Source organism: Lepisosteus platostomus, chromosome 16 (genome assembly GCF_059453375.1).
Source record: "Lepisosteus platostomus isolate fLepPlt1 chromosome 16, fLepPlt1.hap1, whole genome shotgun sequence".
NCBI classification, from domain to species: domain Eukaryota; kingdom Metazoa; phylum Chordata; class Actinopteri; order Semionotiformes; family Lepisosteidae; genus Lepisosteus; species Lepisosteus platostomus.
This window is the reverse complement of record NC_142626.1, coordinates 7,365,218-7,383,132: the sequence shown is the minus strand read 5'-3', so window position 1 is coordinate 7,383,132 and position 17,915 is coordinate 7,365,218. Positions and strand designations below refer to the sequence as shown.

General features: G+C 38.6%; 1 long non-coding RNA gene across 1 annotated transcript; it reads right to left on the bottom strand.

The window, feature by feature from the left end:
• Nucleotides 1-1,812: 1,812 nt before the first annotated feature.
• Nucleotides 1,813-17,856, bottom strand: LOC148646787 (uncharacterized). Its single transcript, XR_015927529.1, has 4 exons — nucleotides 16,834-17,856; nucleotides 13,637-13,719; nucleotides 2,262-2,571; nucleotides 1,813-2,118 (listed from the first exon to the last, which is right to left on the bottom strand). It is a non-coding gene; the product is annotated as an uncharacterized LOC148646787 (long non-coding RNA).
• Between the last annotated feature and the right edge of the window lie 59 nt (nucleotides 17,857-17,915).

Here is a 17,915-nt window from a genome sequence, read left to right as displayed (position 1 = left end):
ACGAGTTATGCACAATAAAGAGCAGACCTCTGTGAAAACTGTCCCCCTCATTCCCTGGTCTATTGCGGTGTAACACTAAGAGTCGCCTTGGCCGTGCTTGTGAACAGGAGGGAGTCCGCCGCTGTTGTTTTGACTGAGTTGTCTGTTTGTGTTTGTACGCAACCTGGACACCTCCTCTGGTCTGGTTTATTTCCAAAACTCTTGAATCCAGAAGCACACAGCTGCTTCGAAGGTCTTTACTCACAGCCTGAGGCAGCAGATCTGTGCCTTCATCTCTTTTGTAAAACCTGATGGAAACAGATCAGACGGACAGATCATTTTTATTTCCCTTCCCATTTCCCAGTACTGTCAATCTGAAAGCATTGTAAATATTAATATGGTTTCTGTATTCAAATTACTAGATTTCTCAGGACTATAATAAGTCATCTCAAGACTTTTTAATCAATTTTCTCTTTGTTTTAGGGAAGAGTCACCAGTTCTAATAGAAATTTAGAGCTGCAGAAATTCTCATTCAGACATTCTGTATCAGGGATCCTACTGTACTGTATAGTTCTTAAGGAATAACAACATCCAAGAATCAGGGGCTTTGCAGATGTTTGATTATTTAATTATAAAAAGTTTTGGTTTTATCTGCTTTGTTAAGAGGTGATCGAATGAGGACGTTCGACCTTCAAAAAGAAGCAAGTGAACCCCAAAACCACCAATGCAGAAACAGACAGAAGGAATATTGAAATACTTAAATAACATTAAAGGAGAAGGCAAACATTAAATATGTGGGACACTCTGAGACAGAGATTGACCATTTGCCTGTGTGTCACCTGATCGACACTGTTTGTCCCAGAGAGTAACGGGCCGACAGTGTGTACTGTCTCAATCTCTCTGTCAAGATACCTGTTACTGACTGTGAGCAAGCAATTTACAGCCAGAACTGATCTGTCCTTAATTAAGAAATGGTATATATATTTGAGACATGTTAAAACAAAACGGGCAGATTACAGGTATAAATCGAAAAATGCTAGGCTTTTTATGCATTTTATTTGAGTACTTTGTATGTGAGTAAAAATACAGTTTGTATGAATGATTTTTTATTGTTGCCTGGTAGCACTGGAGCCCTGGATTCAATTTCCGGGATGATCACTGTGTGGAGTTTGCATGTTCTCCCCAGGATCACGTGGGTTTCCCACCAGGTGCTCTGGTCTCCTCCCACCATCCAAAGACATACTGGTAGAATAACTGGCTGCTGGGAAAATTGACCCCGGCGTGAGAGTGTGTGTGTTTATGTCTGTCTGCCCTGCAATGGAATGGCTTTCATATAGAGTGTATCCTGCCTTGCACCCTTTGCAAGTAATGTAATGTAGAATCATATTGTATTCTGTATATATGTGGTTGTTTTTTTCTTGTATTTGTCATTTTTTTGTATCTCTGTTATTTCAAGCACACCACAAAAGAAAAGGTTTGGTTTGGCATGATGTTTACGTTGACATTGTGCCCCATTATAAGTTAAAGTGGTTAGGAAATGGATGGATGGACTTTCTGTCCCACCAGGAATCATGGTTCTTGTGAGCATGATCAATACCAGAGATATGAGATGTGATCAGTATCTTGCTTTTAAGCCTCATAATCAATATGATTTAAATGAGAAATAATATAATTATATTTCTTTGAATATTGTGACTGTTTTAAAGGTCTCTTACAGTACTAAAATAAACTTGTAAGTGCACCTGCAGTAGGTCCCAGCTGCAGCAGTGCAGTTGCTGTGCAGTCCTGCTGAGGGAGGTTTTTGTATGGCTGTGTAACACTGTGTTAACAGTTCTTTGCTGTTGATGTAGTGCCAACTCTTACAGTAATAATCTGCTGCATCTTCAGCCTGGACTCCTGTGATGGTCAGATTGAAGTCAGTCCCAGATCCACAGCCACTGAAACGCTCTGGGATCCCAGTATGACGGGTAGTTGCATAAGAGATCAGGAGTTTAGGAGCTTCTCCAGCTTTCTGTTGGAACCAGGCTAGGTGATTATTACGCACTGCAGCACTGGTCTTACAGCTCACAGTGACTGTTTGTCCAGGGAGAATATATTTCACTGCTGGAGTCTGAGTCACAGTAACCTGTCCACTGGATTCTGTAAACAAGACAAAACACAGGACATGCAGCAATTTAACTTGAATGCTTTAGTCTCTTTTAGCTATTTTACACTTTTCTGTTATACTCTGTCACAAATGTAAAAAAAAATAAGTCAGCATCCAGTCAAGTATTAAATTATACCTTTAGCAGAGATGAATAGCGTCCAGATGAAGATGGTGATGAAGGTCATTGTTGCTGTTGGTTCTGTTGCCATGAAGGGCAGCTCTCAGTCATGAAGTGTTAAACTCACAGGGCTATAAACACTCCCAGAGCACTGAAGCATGTGCTGCCAATGCAAAGTGTCTCTTCTATGCAAATTGTCTTCCTGGGTTGAGCAGCACTTGTAGCCAGTCAGTGCTGGAAACACAGGCTTGGTGCTGTGTATTGTGACAGAGCAAGAGGAGCAGTTTGCATGAACACTCCCAGGACAGCAGGACTAGACAGAGGGCAGCTTTATAAAGAGCAGAGAATGAGACACAATCAGCTGAGCCCTTATTCCACTCAACACAGTTGGAATGGAGTGGAGTATGGAGAGTCTGGTTAAAGCAGCACTTGGCTCTGTGTGCTCAGACACATCAGGACTGAAGGATTAAAGATCAGAATTATAAGGAATCAGTTAACTTTTTCTTAAAGTCAGGTGAGTAAGTCCCTCCTCAATTTCAGCACTTTGTGTGGGGGCTGGAGAGCGAAACATTGAACAGGACATCTCTTGACTTCAGGGAGAAACTCTAGGGTAGTGATCCCTCTTGTGGAACCAAAGTTATAGTTTGTTTAAATGAAAATAAATTTACTGAAATCTCCCCCCTATAGATTGTCTTTTCACCTGAAAATGCAGCCAGAAAATTATTCCTATACATTGTGTTTCAACATGGAGCACATGCTTGTCTTGCCTGCTTAGATAAAATGATCAAAGAAGGTACAAACTGTTCAGAGAAACAGGGATACAAAAAAACAGGGAGGCTAGTGGGCCCATCTTGCTGTCTCGTTTCCAGTTAGGTAATTGGAAGACTGTTGTTTGAATTTTCTGTTGTTGTGCCCTTTTAGAACACACTTCACCCAGATTGCTGCAGTAAAATGCTTGGATGGATCAATGGCAGTCTTAAAAATGACAGCCAAACTAATTGGTGATTTTTGATGATTAGTGGTGTTCTTCCAGCCTCTTCTTGAATAGAATCACCTTCAACACAGCAGCTATGACAGTTTGTGCCACACACCTACACTTCTGTGTATAAAGAAGTACTTTCTGTTTTCAATCCTATAAAATCTCTTTCCTCTCCTATTACTTTCCCAGAATCCAGCCTTGATCCAGGTGTTGATCTTGACATAGGATATTTGATAACCTTAGACCCTTTCAGGATTTTGAATTTTCAATCCCAATTCCTCTCTTGTGCTCTCTGTTTTCACTGTGAATAATGTCTGAGGTGCATTTGGCTTCATTCAAGATGTTTTGGCCACAATATTTCACCAGGGGGACTGGAGAATAGGACATCTGTGACTTCAGAGAGATAGTCTGGGAGAGTGTGCCCTCTGGTAGCACCAAAGCTACCACCTCAGCTGTGACAGCTTGTTCCATGCACCTACACTTCTGTGTGTAAAGAATTACCTTCTATTCTCAATGCTATAAACACTCTTTCCACTCTGTGGTGGCTCAAGCCAAGGCTTTGTCCAGGGCCTCTCCTGGGAGTGAGAATTGGACATACCTGGCTTCACTGCCTGGTCAGTGTCCTGTGTGACTGGAATGCCACTGGAGCTCATGTGATTGGTCCAGTGAGCAAGGCCAGCCCTGGGCACAGGAGAACTAGGACACTGCTCAGGGCCCTGAGGCCACCAGTGGGCCCCCTCAACATGCAACAGAACATCTTTTTAATCGGCAAGTTTTTAAGTGAGAAAAAAAAGTCCCTGTAGTGGCTTCTGTTGCTGCTGTGGCTTATCCTAAAAAATGGCAAATCATAATAATGAACGTAATGCTTCCGAAGCACAGAAAAAAATAGTGGGATAAGTGATCGCAAAATAGAGGTGCACTCAAAGTATTATAATAATGCATAATATGCATGATAGTGTAAAACATTGTATTTTATTATGTTTTGAATCTGTCAGATCAATGTAATTAGCAAGCCGTTTCAAGTCCCAGTCAATGCTGAGGGCAATCTTTTTCCAATTATAGAATGTAAGTTGTATACTGTTTGACTTGTATTAATTTTAAACTGTATTACAGCATATTAAATATTGAACTAATTAAAGAGGAGGTATATTTTACAGAAGCAAGATTGGTCAGTTGGATATATAAAACATAGTTTATTATTATACTGTAGCTTGTGAACGAATTGGGCCTCTTTCAGGTTTACTGTATATAATCTTCTTAGTGTAGACTGTAGTTCAGGACCTGTTAACTGATAGTAATTGTTTTTTATCTATCTGTCTGTCAGAGAGTTAGTGTAAAAATACTTATCAGTTACTTTCAAAAATAGAACTGCCTTGCATGAGCACTTGTGAAACACTACAGAATTGAAAAAGATGGAGGATCACTGCCATTTAACTATTTCCAGGCAGCACTAAAAGAAATAAGGCCATGCATTTGTAGCTTTTTCGATTGGTCCTGACATTGTTTCTTTTTCTGCTCACACAAAACACAGTCACTTTCATTATTCTGATGAAAAAAAGGTTTGTTTTTGCAAAATGTTCATGATAATGAAATCTCCAGCAACAGACCTCACTAAAATGCACACTGAATATCAAAAAGCCATGTTACAAAGGGTGAGAAGAGGTACAGTACAGAGCAGAACTCTTTAATTATTATTATACTCTGGGCTCTTGTTTGGATTTTTTACTGTATCAGATGCCAGCAATTGCTTATTGCTTCTATTTTCACACAAAAAGGGCAGGGTAATTAGATCTGTTAGCCAACCATTTAAACTGCTTCTAATGCAGATAGAATAAACGCTGAATGTGCGTTTCTTTCTGCACAGGATGCTGCTGAAGGACAAGGCTATGCTTTCCCTGAGCTTGTGGAGAGCAACCAGACAAGCCAGCGAAGACCTCAGTGCTGTCACTGCCCAGCTAGTGAGGACTGTGCTCATGTCTGGTTTCCACAGCACAGCTACTGGTGTTTAAGCCCTCAGGATATATTCACAAGACATCAGGCTCTGAAGACCATCAGCAGTCAATCCAGTGCTTCCTACATTCATCAGAACGAAGTATTCAGAATTAGAATTAGAATTAGAATAACACTTTTCTCAGCCTCTTCCTAAATTTACATTGTTAGCACTTACAGCTGTATTTTTAAAGAGGTGTAACTGGTATGGAATTAATTACATTATTTTTTCAAACAGGAAAAAATGTATACTTTTTTGTTCAGATGCAGCCATTCAAAACAAGCGGGCGATACTGCATTATTTTGCGATGCGCTTTACACAATGTACCGCGAGTTACCGTAAATTCTCCTATAGTACCGCAAGTAAAATAATAGTATCCGGAATTTCCGCAAGGTAGAGCTAATAAAGCTCAACCTCTCATGTTTGAGCTGTCGCCATCAAAGTCTTTAACGAAGATATTACTAATAGTATTAATAATGAATGACCTAAAAGGTCCTGACTCTCTGTGGTCATTAAAAATCCCAGGGCGCTTCTCGAAAAGAGTAGGGGTGTAACCCCGGTGTCCTGGCCAAATTTCCCCCCTGGCCTTTACCCCATCATGGCCTCCTAATAATCCCCCTCTATGAATTGGCTACATTACTCTGCTCTCCTCCCCACTGATAGCTGATGTGTGGTGAGCGTTCTGGCGCACTATGGCTGCCGTCGCATCATCCAGGTGGATGCTGCACATTGGTGGTGGTGGAGGGGAGTCCCCATTACCTGTAAAGTGCTTTGAGTGGAGTGTCCAGAAAAGCGCTATATAAGTGTAAGCAATTATTATTATTATTATTATTATTAATGTACTGTCTGGCGGAATAAACTGAAGAGGTTAGTTAATGCGACACGGAATTATTAAGAATTATCACCTCTTTTTACAATTTAGAACAAATGAGAACATTCCACTCAGTGGGCGGTGCATTGTTATCTCAATCACCTGCTAATTCGTTTTACAGCACTGGACGACAGGAAAATGTGACTGTATCTGTACAGAATGTGTGTTTCAATCAATACAGTAATTGATTAAAATTGCAATCGCATGTTTAATTAAATGCCTTTTTGATTCACAATATGAAAATTAAAACCGCAGTAAAGTCACCTTGAATTAAAAATAATGATTTTGGCACGCCTGTAGCATTTTCACAAAACCTCCTAGAGTTGTGAGAACACTTGCTTTGTGTATAAAGTACATTGTGAATGTTTTCACAGCCTTCACTTTGTCGTTTTTATGCCATTTTTTTGACCACGCATGAATATTCCTATGTCCGTATCTTCGCAAGGGAATCAGTGTGACTTTTAATACTAATTAAATGACCGCAAGCACTTTCCACCCCCTCTACATTCTCAGAGTAGAACAGACTAACCTTCTAATGTCCACCCCCCACGGACAGGAAAAGTGCCCACAGGCACTTAAACTTAATATGGTCAGTAACAGTAAACAGTAACATGGTCAGAAGGAGCACGTACAAACATTTCCGAAATAACCACATGTAAGACTCTGGTGCTTAAAACGTTTAGGGAGAAAGTGGAATACTGGTGTGTATTTTTTCTTTAAACTACCAATACCAGCCATATACAGTCTGTAACGTAGGGATTTCTATATGTCTTTATATAGTGGTTACATTAGTGATAAAGGCTAAACTTTTAGCTTCAGTAACGCGTACGCCGTATCGCATACATGTTTGTTTTGGGTTTTGCTTGTTCACATATCTCCCCTTTTTATAAAACGACATGGTTGAAAACTGTTCCAGAGCCACTGTTGTTTCATCAGTGAAAAGTACATCATGAAATGCCTCTCCCTGTTCAATCCACTGGAAAAAAGAAAAGGATCATAAAGTGTCTGATGGTCATAAACAATATTAATTTAGGAACAGCATCAGAGATATGTTTTAACTGCACTGCATCGGAGAGAATACCATAGTGTGTTTTTTTTTACTCCCTGGCGGAAACTGGCTTCCATAAGAATCAGTATGGCTCAGAGATTAAATAAAACTTCACTCGCACCAAAAAAATTTAGATTTCTAAATATCACAACATGATCGAATTTAAGTCATTTTAATAACAATGAATAATCACCTAGGCGTTACAATATAAACATTTATATTGATTTAAATCGCGTTTTGATTTAAATCGCAAACGCGTGGTTTAAATATATGTATTTTATGATTCACAATCAGACAAATGCAACATAAATTGATATCGTTGTCTTCTAAGTATCTTAATAAACTTTCAGCATAGCTTTCTCCCCGTTTAGATTTATTTTTCTTGGGATCTTGGGATCAAACATGGAAAGATTAGATTGTAATCGTTTTTATTTTTTAAATACATTTTAGAAAAGTGTAATCTATACTAAAAAGCTGTACACCACCTGCTATAAAGATACATATTGTAATACTTTCGGGTTCGGATAGGACAGACACAAGAACTTTAACTAAAAGAGTTAAAGCAAGTTAAAGCCTTGATTTTATATATCACCTTTAAAAGTGGTATCTCAAAGCAAAGTAAATACCCAACACTGATTGTACCCATCTGTCATGCTAATAAAGCACCTTGAATTGAATTGAATTGAATTGAATTGAATTGAGGGGGGGGCGAACGAGCGAGAGAGCACAGCCAGGACAGACAGGCAAATAAGATACACTCCACAGACATTCACAACAGCGACATATCATAAAACTTTTGCACATATTGTTAAATTATTATTTGTTTTTCAGGAAGTTAAAAAAACACTTGAATTACTTATCCAGTCTCTCGAAATAAAATTATTTTTCAAGCAATGCAACTACCATTGGGCAACGTGTTTTTTTTAATTCAACATTGATAGCCAAATCTTAAATCTTGTCAGTCAGCTCTTTTTTCTCTATTTGAATTGTGGCGATTCAAACAACCTGGGATAACAAGTGGTCTCAAAGTCACTGAGCTCACAGAGCTTCATCAACAGATGACAATTCCCTTAGTCCTTCTTTAGTCTTCCTGAAATTGTCAAATTATGAGTGAATAAAAGCATTTTATTAAAAACGTAATAACAATTATTATTTAAATTATTTGTTTAATTTAAAAACTCCCTTGCTTTTAACAGAGCGTTTCATAATTTCTAACTACGAAAATTATTTAAACTGCGACACTTATCATTCAACCAGAGCTCGAAATATCACAAGGATCCTCAAGAGCACAGCAAAGACTGTATTAAAAGAATACTAGTGACAAACTAGTATACTTTAGATCTTTTTTTCTGAACCGGGGAAAATCTGATCATGTTTCTCTATAACAATAATAAAAAACATTATTTTACATATCACCTTTATGTGATATCACCTTAAGGACAGCACATACAAGGGTTAATTGCACAATGGACCGCACAAAGAAATTTAAAATAGTCTTCTTTAGGTGTGAGGGCAGGAGTGGATCGCAGAAGGCATAATCAGCAAATTAGGAAAACAAAGAACAGGACAGGCGAGACGTTTATCCAGAGAGCGAATGATCAGAAAAAGGAACAGCTGTTACGCCCAGGTTTTACGCTCTCTCTCTCTGCTGAATGAATAAAAGCATTTTATTAAAAACGCGTTTGTGTTTGTCTGGGTATTTACTTTGTAATCTGTGGTTTACATCTACTGTATTGCTTTGAGATGCCACTTTTAAAGGTGATATGTAAAATAAAGTTTTTTATTATTGTTATAGAGAAACATGATCAGATTTTCCCTGGTTCAGAAAAAAGACGATTAAAATCTGTAATCTTTCCACTTGTATGTCATCGGAAAATACAAGAAGTTTCTGCTTTTTGTAAGGATGGTATCAAAAAGTAATCTAAGTGGTGAGAAAGCTGTGCTCCTCAAAGCGCTTTACAGGATAAAAACAATAACAACAATAGTGTTAGGCTGGGCAAACGATTTTTTTATAGAAATACAAAATGAGATATAATGATGTGTTCCTGTTTAGACATTAAAGAGTACAACCCCTTTCTCTGTGGGAGTGCTAGCTGTGACGAATTAAACCGGTTTCACAGGTATTTTCAAAGTAAAAGGGGGCGAGATTTCCAGCGAAAGACACCTCCCCCCTCCAAAACCAAGGAAGTACAGTACTTAGTAGTTAAGAAAGCTAGGCTCCTCAATGAAATCGCTTTAACATGCTAATGCATTGGTGTAACAAACCGGGCATGGCAAGCTTCTAATGTCAACTCGACTACGGCGAAAGGAACCCTTCTTTCATTGGAAGAAAATTAACATATTCTAGCCCTTAATGAATTAATAGCAAACATGGTTTACATAAAATACATTTTTCCAAGAAAGTTTATAATAATACAATCTATAGTTGAAATCTGAGCCTAAATAAAAAGAAAAAGCATTTTCAGAGAGCAATTACGCTGTGTTTATGTAGAAAAAGTGATTAGGTTTATGAGCAATCTAATTACTTATTTGTTTAAAACGCTATATAAAATAAAGTTTATTATTAATTTGCTGGACAGAGCGGTGAACATTATTATGGATAAGACAAAGATAACGATCCTGATCAGTTTAGAAATCTGCGTACACTGTAAGGTTTTTACTTCTTAAACTTTTAAAATACACGTTTCGAATAGAAAGAAATCATCTTCCTGGTACAGTATGTATAGCAAACCAGCACGTCTTTTTTCTCCAATCAGAGGGGTTAGACGCTTGGTTAAAAGCAAAGAAGATTCGTCTGTTATAGTGGACATAAAAACAAGAGTTTGCTGGTATTATATCCTAGAAGACATAGATCGGCGCCAGACCGGGAGAATGCCCGCAGCGTAAAAGAAAATGCCTGATGAACTAGGGATTGGACAGTTTCCAAGTGCTTGTACAATCGATGGAAATGTTCAAATAAATGTGCAAAAGAAATAAAATAATCATTTATTTCTTTATCATATTGGCTAGATAATGTCCTCTCTTTGCTAGTTAGTGGCTGTGTTTCTGCGTTGTGTAGCAACGGGTGACTGTTCTCAGGCGGAAGATGTAAACAGCTTAATTTTTGTGTTAAATATTTATTTTTTTTAAATTAAAATTCATTCCATACAGCAATTTGGGTACCGTTTCATAAAACTTTCATGCTTAAAATGTTTAGGGAGAAATGGAAGACTTATCATTCATTCCATTCCATTCCATTATCAGTGTCGCAGTTTAAATAATTTTCGTAGTTAGAAATTATGAAACGCTCTGTTAAAAGCAAGGGAGTTTTTATGTCCGTTGCAGTAAAAGAAAATGCCTGACAAAGTAGGGCTTGGACAGATTCCAAGTGCATTTTTGCAATTTACGTTGCATTGTCCATTGTGCTGCTGTAATACAGTTTAAAATATGTTTAAACTGTATCAGCTTTATTTATGGGTTGCAATTTAGAAAAAGTCAAAAACCGCACTCAAAATGCAATTTAGAGCTTTCTGGCAAGAGGAGACACCCAAATTAATAATGTTACATGTCACTGTTTGTGCATGAACAAAGTTATACTGCTATTTCCTTAGATAAGCGATTAAAAAAATACATTTTTTGAATCCCCAGGGGAACACATTCCATAAGATTCAGCGCTTTTATATATCGCCTTTAAAGGTGGCTTCTCAAAACGCTTTACAGGATAAAAACAACAATAACAGCAACAACAACAATATTGTATTTTATTGCACTTTGAAAACCAAGTAATAACTTAACTATATGTGCAAACGTTTTATGATATGTCGCTGTTGTGAATGTCTGTGGAGTGTATTTGCCTGTCTGTCCTGGCTCTCTCCCTCAATTCAATTCAATTCAATTCAAGGTGCTTTATTAGCATGACAGATGGGTACAATCGGTGTAGGGTATTTACTTTGCTTTGAGATTCCACTTTTAAAGGTGATATATAAAATCAAGACTTTAACTTGCTTTAACTCCGCAATGTATTTAAAAAATAAAAACGATTACAATCTAATCTTTCCATGTTTGATCCCAAGATCCCAAGAAAAATAAATCTAAATGGGGAGAAAGCTATGCTGAAAGTTTATTAAGATACTTAGAAGACAAAGATATCAATTTATGTTGCATTTGTCTGATTTTGAATAAAAAAACACATATATTTAAACCCGTGTTTGCGATTTAAATCAAAACGCGATTTAAATCAATATAAATGTTTATATTTTAACGCCTAGGTGACTATTCATTGTTATTAAAATGACTTAAATTCGATCATGTTGTGATATTTAGAAATATAAATTTGTTTGGTGCGAGTGAGGTTTTATTTAATCTCTGACCAAGGGAAACGTTTCATTTTTTCAAAGAAATGTTTGTTAAAAAAAGTCATGGTTCCACAGTGGGATTCAATCACAGACCATGTGACATGGGAGTCAGGAACCTAACCCACAGCGCCACCGGCAAGGTCACATGCAGAGTGTTGAAAAAGCACTACAGAAACATTATCAACAGACAATGTACAGCATGTACTATTCTTGTGTTGCGGTACATGAATATAATTATATCGTTATTAATTTCTTTAGATACGCGATTCCATATTATATTCCCTTTTAATCAAATTCTAAAAGTATGCTTGTTGACTCCAGTATCTCGTTAGTTAAAGACTTCGATGCTTAAAATGTTTAGGGAGAAATGGAATACTGGTGTGTATTTTTTCTTTAAAGTACCGAGACCAGCCATATACTGTATGTTTATGTTCCAAAATTAATATCGTTTATGGCCTTCACACGTGTTACAGTATGCTCCTATTCTTTTCATGCTCAGCTACTAAGATTTCCCTTCAGTGGTAAAATTCCATATAAATATTCAATATTACAACGGGCAGATTAAAGACGTTTAATGTAAATCTTTCTACAACAGACCAATGGATCACGAGTGCCCCTGTCGGTCAACCAATCACGTACCGCGGTACCGCGCGTCATCGTGCGTCACAATGCACGACACCGTAGCCAATTACCTCCGGTACGTGTCTGTACCGTGAACTTTGAATGGCTGCATCTGTACAGTAATGTTTATGTTCCTAAATTAATATCGTTTATGACCTTCATATGCGTTATGCTCCTCTTCTTTTTATGCTCAGCTACTAAAATTTCCCTTTAGTGGTAAAATTCCATATAAATATTCAAAACTAAGGCGATTTAAATGTGCACAGTAAAGACATTAAATGATGAAATCTTTTCACTACCAAAAGTGGCTTGTGGGTAGATTACCGTACCGCGGGTTTGTACCACGCATTTTGAATGGCTGCATCTGTATATAAGTGTATATATATATAAGCTATTATAATTATTATTATATGTATTAGTATTGGGAAAATGGAAGTGGAATTACTGACATTGCTTAATGTATATGTCCCACCTGGTAGTGATTTTAATTTTTATAAAAAAAATGTTCGATTTGATGGCTAATGCACAAGGGATACTGATTTGTGAGGTGATTGGAATGTGCGTCTTAACCCAGGCTTGATTCTACAAATATATCTTCTCAGAGGGCTAATTCATTGCATAAAAAGATTAATTTACTAAAGGGGGAAATGGGAATAATAGATCTCTGGAGCGATGTCTATCCAAGTGAGCGTGATTACACTCACTATTCCTTCCCTCATTCATTATATACAAGGATTGATTATTTTTATATAATAATAATAATAATAATAATAATTTCTTACACTTATATAGCGCTTTTCTGGACACTCCACTCAAAGCGCTTTACAGGTAATGGAGACTCCCCTCCACCAATGTGCAGCATCCACCTGGATGATGCGACGGCAGCCATAGTGCGCCAGAACGCTCACCACACATCAGCTATTAGTGGGGAGGAGAGCAGAGAGTAATGAAGCCAATTCATAGATGGGGATTATTAGGAGGCCATGATTGGTTAAGGCCAATGGGAAATTTGGCCGGTTACACCCCTACTCTTTTCGAGAAACGCCCTGGGATTTTTAATGACCACAGAGAGTCAGGACCTCGGTTTTACATCTCATCCGAAGGACGGCACCTGTTTACAGTATAGTGTCCCCATCACTATACTGGGGCATTAGGACCCACGTGGACCACAGGGTGAGCACCCCCTGCTGGCCCCACTAACACCTCTTCTAGCAGCAACCTTAGTTTTTCCCAGGAGGTCTCCCATCCAGGTACTGACCAGGCTCACACCTGCTTAGCTTCAGTGGGTTGCCAGTTGTGAGTTGCAGGGTGATATGGCTGCTGGATATATACCACAGAGATAGTCATAGGATTCAATGTTGCGATATTGGCAGAATTGATTTTTCAGACCATGCTCCTACTGTATGTCATTGTCCAACCGATTAAGTAACAATCGATACAAACAGGTAAATACTTATGCAAGTAACATATTTTGTTTTTTTGATCATGTTTGCTGTTTTTAGAGACATAACTTCTTTCACCCATAAAACTGAAACAGGGTTTCTACGTACTGGTGCAGGTACTGGCTGTGCAGCTGATAGAGAGAGCCTCCTGGAACATCAGTCTGCGCTGGAGAGTCACAACAATCTGGACTCTGAGGGGAAAGTGATTTAAAATAAGTTATAAATGTTTATAGATTGTGAATCTATAGGGTATAAGCACTCAGAATAACCTGAGTGTGACAGTCAGGGTGAGTCACTGCTTAAGAGGAGCCAGCTGTCAGTTGTTATAGTGCTGATGCTGGACAGCTGAGCTCCTCCCTGTTTAAATATCTGGCCTCTTGTCAGCAGGGTGTGAAGCAGCCAGGAGAGCTAGATAAGGAGCATACCTGCACTCTGTAGAACAGCCCAGTATCTGAAAGAAAGACTGAGAGAAATACAGAGAGAGGGAGGGATTCTGTCCAGTTGCACTCATTATTTTTAAACAGCTTGCAACACCTAGATAATACTGTACATTTTTCATTAACTCAAAGGTTGTAATTGCATATTCAGGCATAATATTTAGAAAGATAATATTCTTTTTCAGAAAAGAAGGTTTCCTCTTCATCTTCACATTCAGGCAGGAGCCCCAGTGTCCCCAGCAGTAAAATCAGTGACATCATTGTCCTGTGTGTCAGTGACTCTGAAAGGGCTGTGTTTTACCTAGAAGTGAAAGTGAATGTACAGTACAAAAGACTGTTCAAAGATTATATGTAATTGGCATTAAAATGCATGTTTTTTTAAGTTTCCCTTGTATTTCATTAAATGGTGGTATTGGGAACCCAGCTTGTACCCCTTCGGATTGCAGTCGCTCTCCTAGTGACAGCAGCAGGAGCAGAGAAGAACTTTTTGAAGCTCAAGTTGATTAAAACATACCTGAGGTCTAAATTACAGGCAAATTAATTTATAGATTTAATAAATCTTTCCCATCTGCTTAGCCTGACTGATCTCATCTGCCTTGGTATTGAGTGCACTTGTATTTTTCAAAATTTCTTACATAATTTTATATTTATTCCTGCAATTCCTTTCTACAAAGGTTTCAGTGCAGTACTCTGATTTAATCAAATTTGGAAGTAACAGAGATCCTGTTTGTCATTATGTATTGTTGTTAATGCTCCTTTGTATTACTTTCAATGTTAGAATATGTTATCTTTGTAAAAGGTATGCCTCATGTGTCCTGTGTATAAGTTCGTTATTATGTGTTACGTTCTGTTTTTTTTAACTCCCCTCCCATGCGGGAATCCATTTTTGGAAGTGGGCGTTGTCACACCCTGTACACCTAGAGGGTGCTGCTCTCCTGTCCTGTTCCTAGTTTCCTGTGATTATTCATGTCTTTCTGGTGTGTCTTGTTGTGTAGCCTATTTACTTCCTGCTTCTGTTCTGCTCCTCACTCAGCATTGAGGTTCGGATGTCCTGAGACCCGCCTAGCACCAGGTCACTCCTGTCCTTGACCTGAGGGCATAGGTTTCTATACGGCATGTCCTGAACAGCTGAACCCGGGCTAACCCCCATCTCTCCGCTATGCGTAGGGTCTTTTATGCTCTCCTGCCATTTCATGGTTCGTCCCTTCTGACATCCGTGACAGGCGTACAGTATGCCTAAATTAAGTCTCTCTCTCTGGATTGGTTGAAGAGAGCGGTCCAGTTTTAAATGCCGGTACAGGACTTCCTCAGATGAGTTTGAAGTGAGGTGTAAGAAGAAGAACGGTGAAAATGAGAGAGGTGTCAGACTTGTTTTCTTAGCTGTGGTGTTGGGATTGTTGTGGCACCTGTGTTTTGTTTATTTTTTTTAGTTTAGTACAGAGTAGAAAGATAGCTTGGTAAAGACTTTTCTTTGGCTTTGCTTCTTTCTCAGATACATGGGTTGTGGAATAGTGTAGTTAGTTGATTTTTTTACTTCCTAGTTTTTTCCACCATCCTACACATAGGGGTGTATTTCTGTCTGTTAAACCTTGGCTCATATGTTAGTCCCCATTCGCCCCTAGACTGAGCCATATTGGCGACGTAACATATGTGTTCATCAAAGCTGTATAATTAAGGTTTTCTAGTATATAATTCATTTATCTTAAAGTGATATCTTATAATCTGTTATCAATGAAGGCCTGTTTCCTCTCTCATCATGCTGTCTGCAACAACACCTGTGGCTCCCGCCCATCACACTATTACGCTTAAAAAGCTCTTGCAATGCCCACAAGAGGGTGCTCATTGCCAACATCAACAGTACCAATATCACTGAGCTGCTCTGTTTCTGTCTCTACCTGGCGTGAGTGGGTTCCAGCCTATCAGTCTTCTTCCTCTTCTCTCCAGCTCTATCAGGCTAATCTCCTTGTCTCCTATCTCCTCTCACACTGGGCATATTTTATCCTCATGTACTTTTCAAAACAACCCACTTTTCACACAACATTATAGGGCAGTTAATAAAAGCTTAACTGTGGCTATCTTTACCTGTACTCGCGAATGAAGAAATGGGACACTTTTACATCCCTGATTTCTTCTGAAAATTATTATATTATATTTGCAAAAGATCTATACATTTGTCAAATTACACTTTGCACAGTGACAATGTAATGAGAAATACATTGCAATGAAAAGCAATATAATTATTAATATTTCATCTGTATTGGTATAATATGGGAACATTTAGATGGTCAGATGAAGATCAAGACTGAGAAAGAATTAAACTGCAAGGAATCTGGGAATCAAACTTATTGAAGGACACTTGGATATCTTTGACTGATCGTGGATGTTTTTTCTGGTTTGAATCCCACCTGTGGAAGGACTCAGAGTGTGTCCTCTCTCTTTTTGCATCTTCTAAATGTTTTTTTGAAACATTAAAAAATAAATTAATTTCATCCCTTTTTTATATCACGGGCAACTTTATTTCTTCAGGAAATATTTTAATACAGAGACGACAGAAGGACAGTGCTGGAGATCTTGAGTGGGTCCTCCCTTGTCTTTAAAGTCTTTTGTACTGTACCACTGATGGTTTCTTTAACTTATAGCTCAAGGGCTGTTTGTTTTACTGCTGCTATCAAACATTCCTAATCAACAGCAGTGTATTCTTTATCTCAGATTTTACATTCCAGGTGTTTACAGCTGCCATTCAAGTGTTTGTACCATACACATCTGTCCCATGTCAATATGGTTGTGCATGTCCCAACATGTGTGGCACAGTTCCATTAAAAGAACTAACTAAAGTAAACCAGAAGCTTAATAATAATAATTGCTTACCTTTATAGCGCTTTTCTGGACACTCCACTCAAAGCACTTAACAAATAATGGGGACTCCCCTCCACCACCAGCAATGCGCAGTATCCACCTGGATGATGCGACAGCAGCCATAGTGTGCCAGAACGCTCACCACACATCGGCTATCAGTGGGGAGAAGAACAGAGTAATGAAGCCAATTCAAAGAAGGAGATTATTAGGAGGCCATGATTGGTAAGGACAAATGGGAAATTTGGCCAGGATGTTGGGGTTACACCACTACTCTTTTCGAGGAACGCCCTGGGATTTTTAATGACCACAAAGAGTCAGGACCTCAGTTTTACGTCTCATCCAAAATACAACACATTTTTACAGTATAATGTCCCCATCACTATACTGGTACATAAGGACCCACATAGTCCACATGGTGAGCACCCCTTGCTGGCTCCACTAACACCTCTTCCAGAAGGTCTCCCATCCAGCTATTGATCAGGCTCACACCTGCTGAGCTTCAGTGGGTTGCCACTTGTGAGTTGCAGGGTAATATAGCTACTGTCCCAAATGTTTCTTACATTCTGGGTAAATTATTAAGATTGCCAAGTGTAGGATAAAAGACAGAAGACAAGCCAGTTAAAAAAGAGACCAGAACAGAAAGAGAGAAAAGAGTGGATAAGAGGGTACAGAACATAAATTGGTGGTCAGGTAAGAGGTCCTTGTCCAGGTAATCCATAAAGACCAGATTGGAGCTGAGTATTTGTACCTTGCTAAGAGCGAACTATGATTTCCTGAGTGAGGAATCCCTTGGTTAAAAACAGCCTTTCTTGATTAGTTGGTGCATTTTAGAATAGGAAAATAGGTTCCCATTCATTTTATGGCATCCAGACGTAGAGAGAGAAATTTAACCACAGGTTGTAAGACCATCTCCTGTTCTTCTGCTGAAGAATTTCCCAAAACATTCTTCAGGTTTTCTCAATTACCAGGTGGCCAAATCAGCTCATGGCCATAACACAGCCAAGTGACAGCAAGCCATATCTCTTTGACTGCAGAAGAAAAGAGGAAAACCAACACAAAACCCAAACAAGCTCCAACTGTTTTCACAGCTCAGA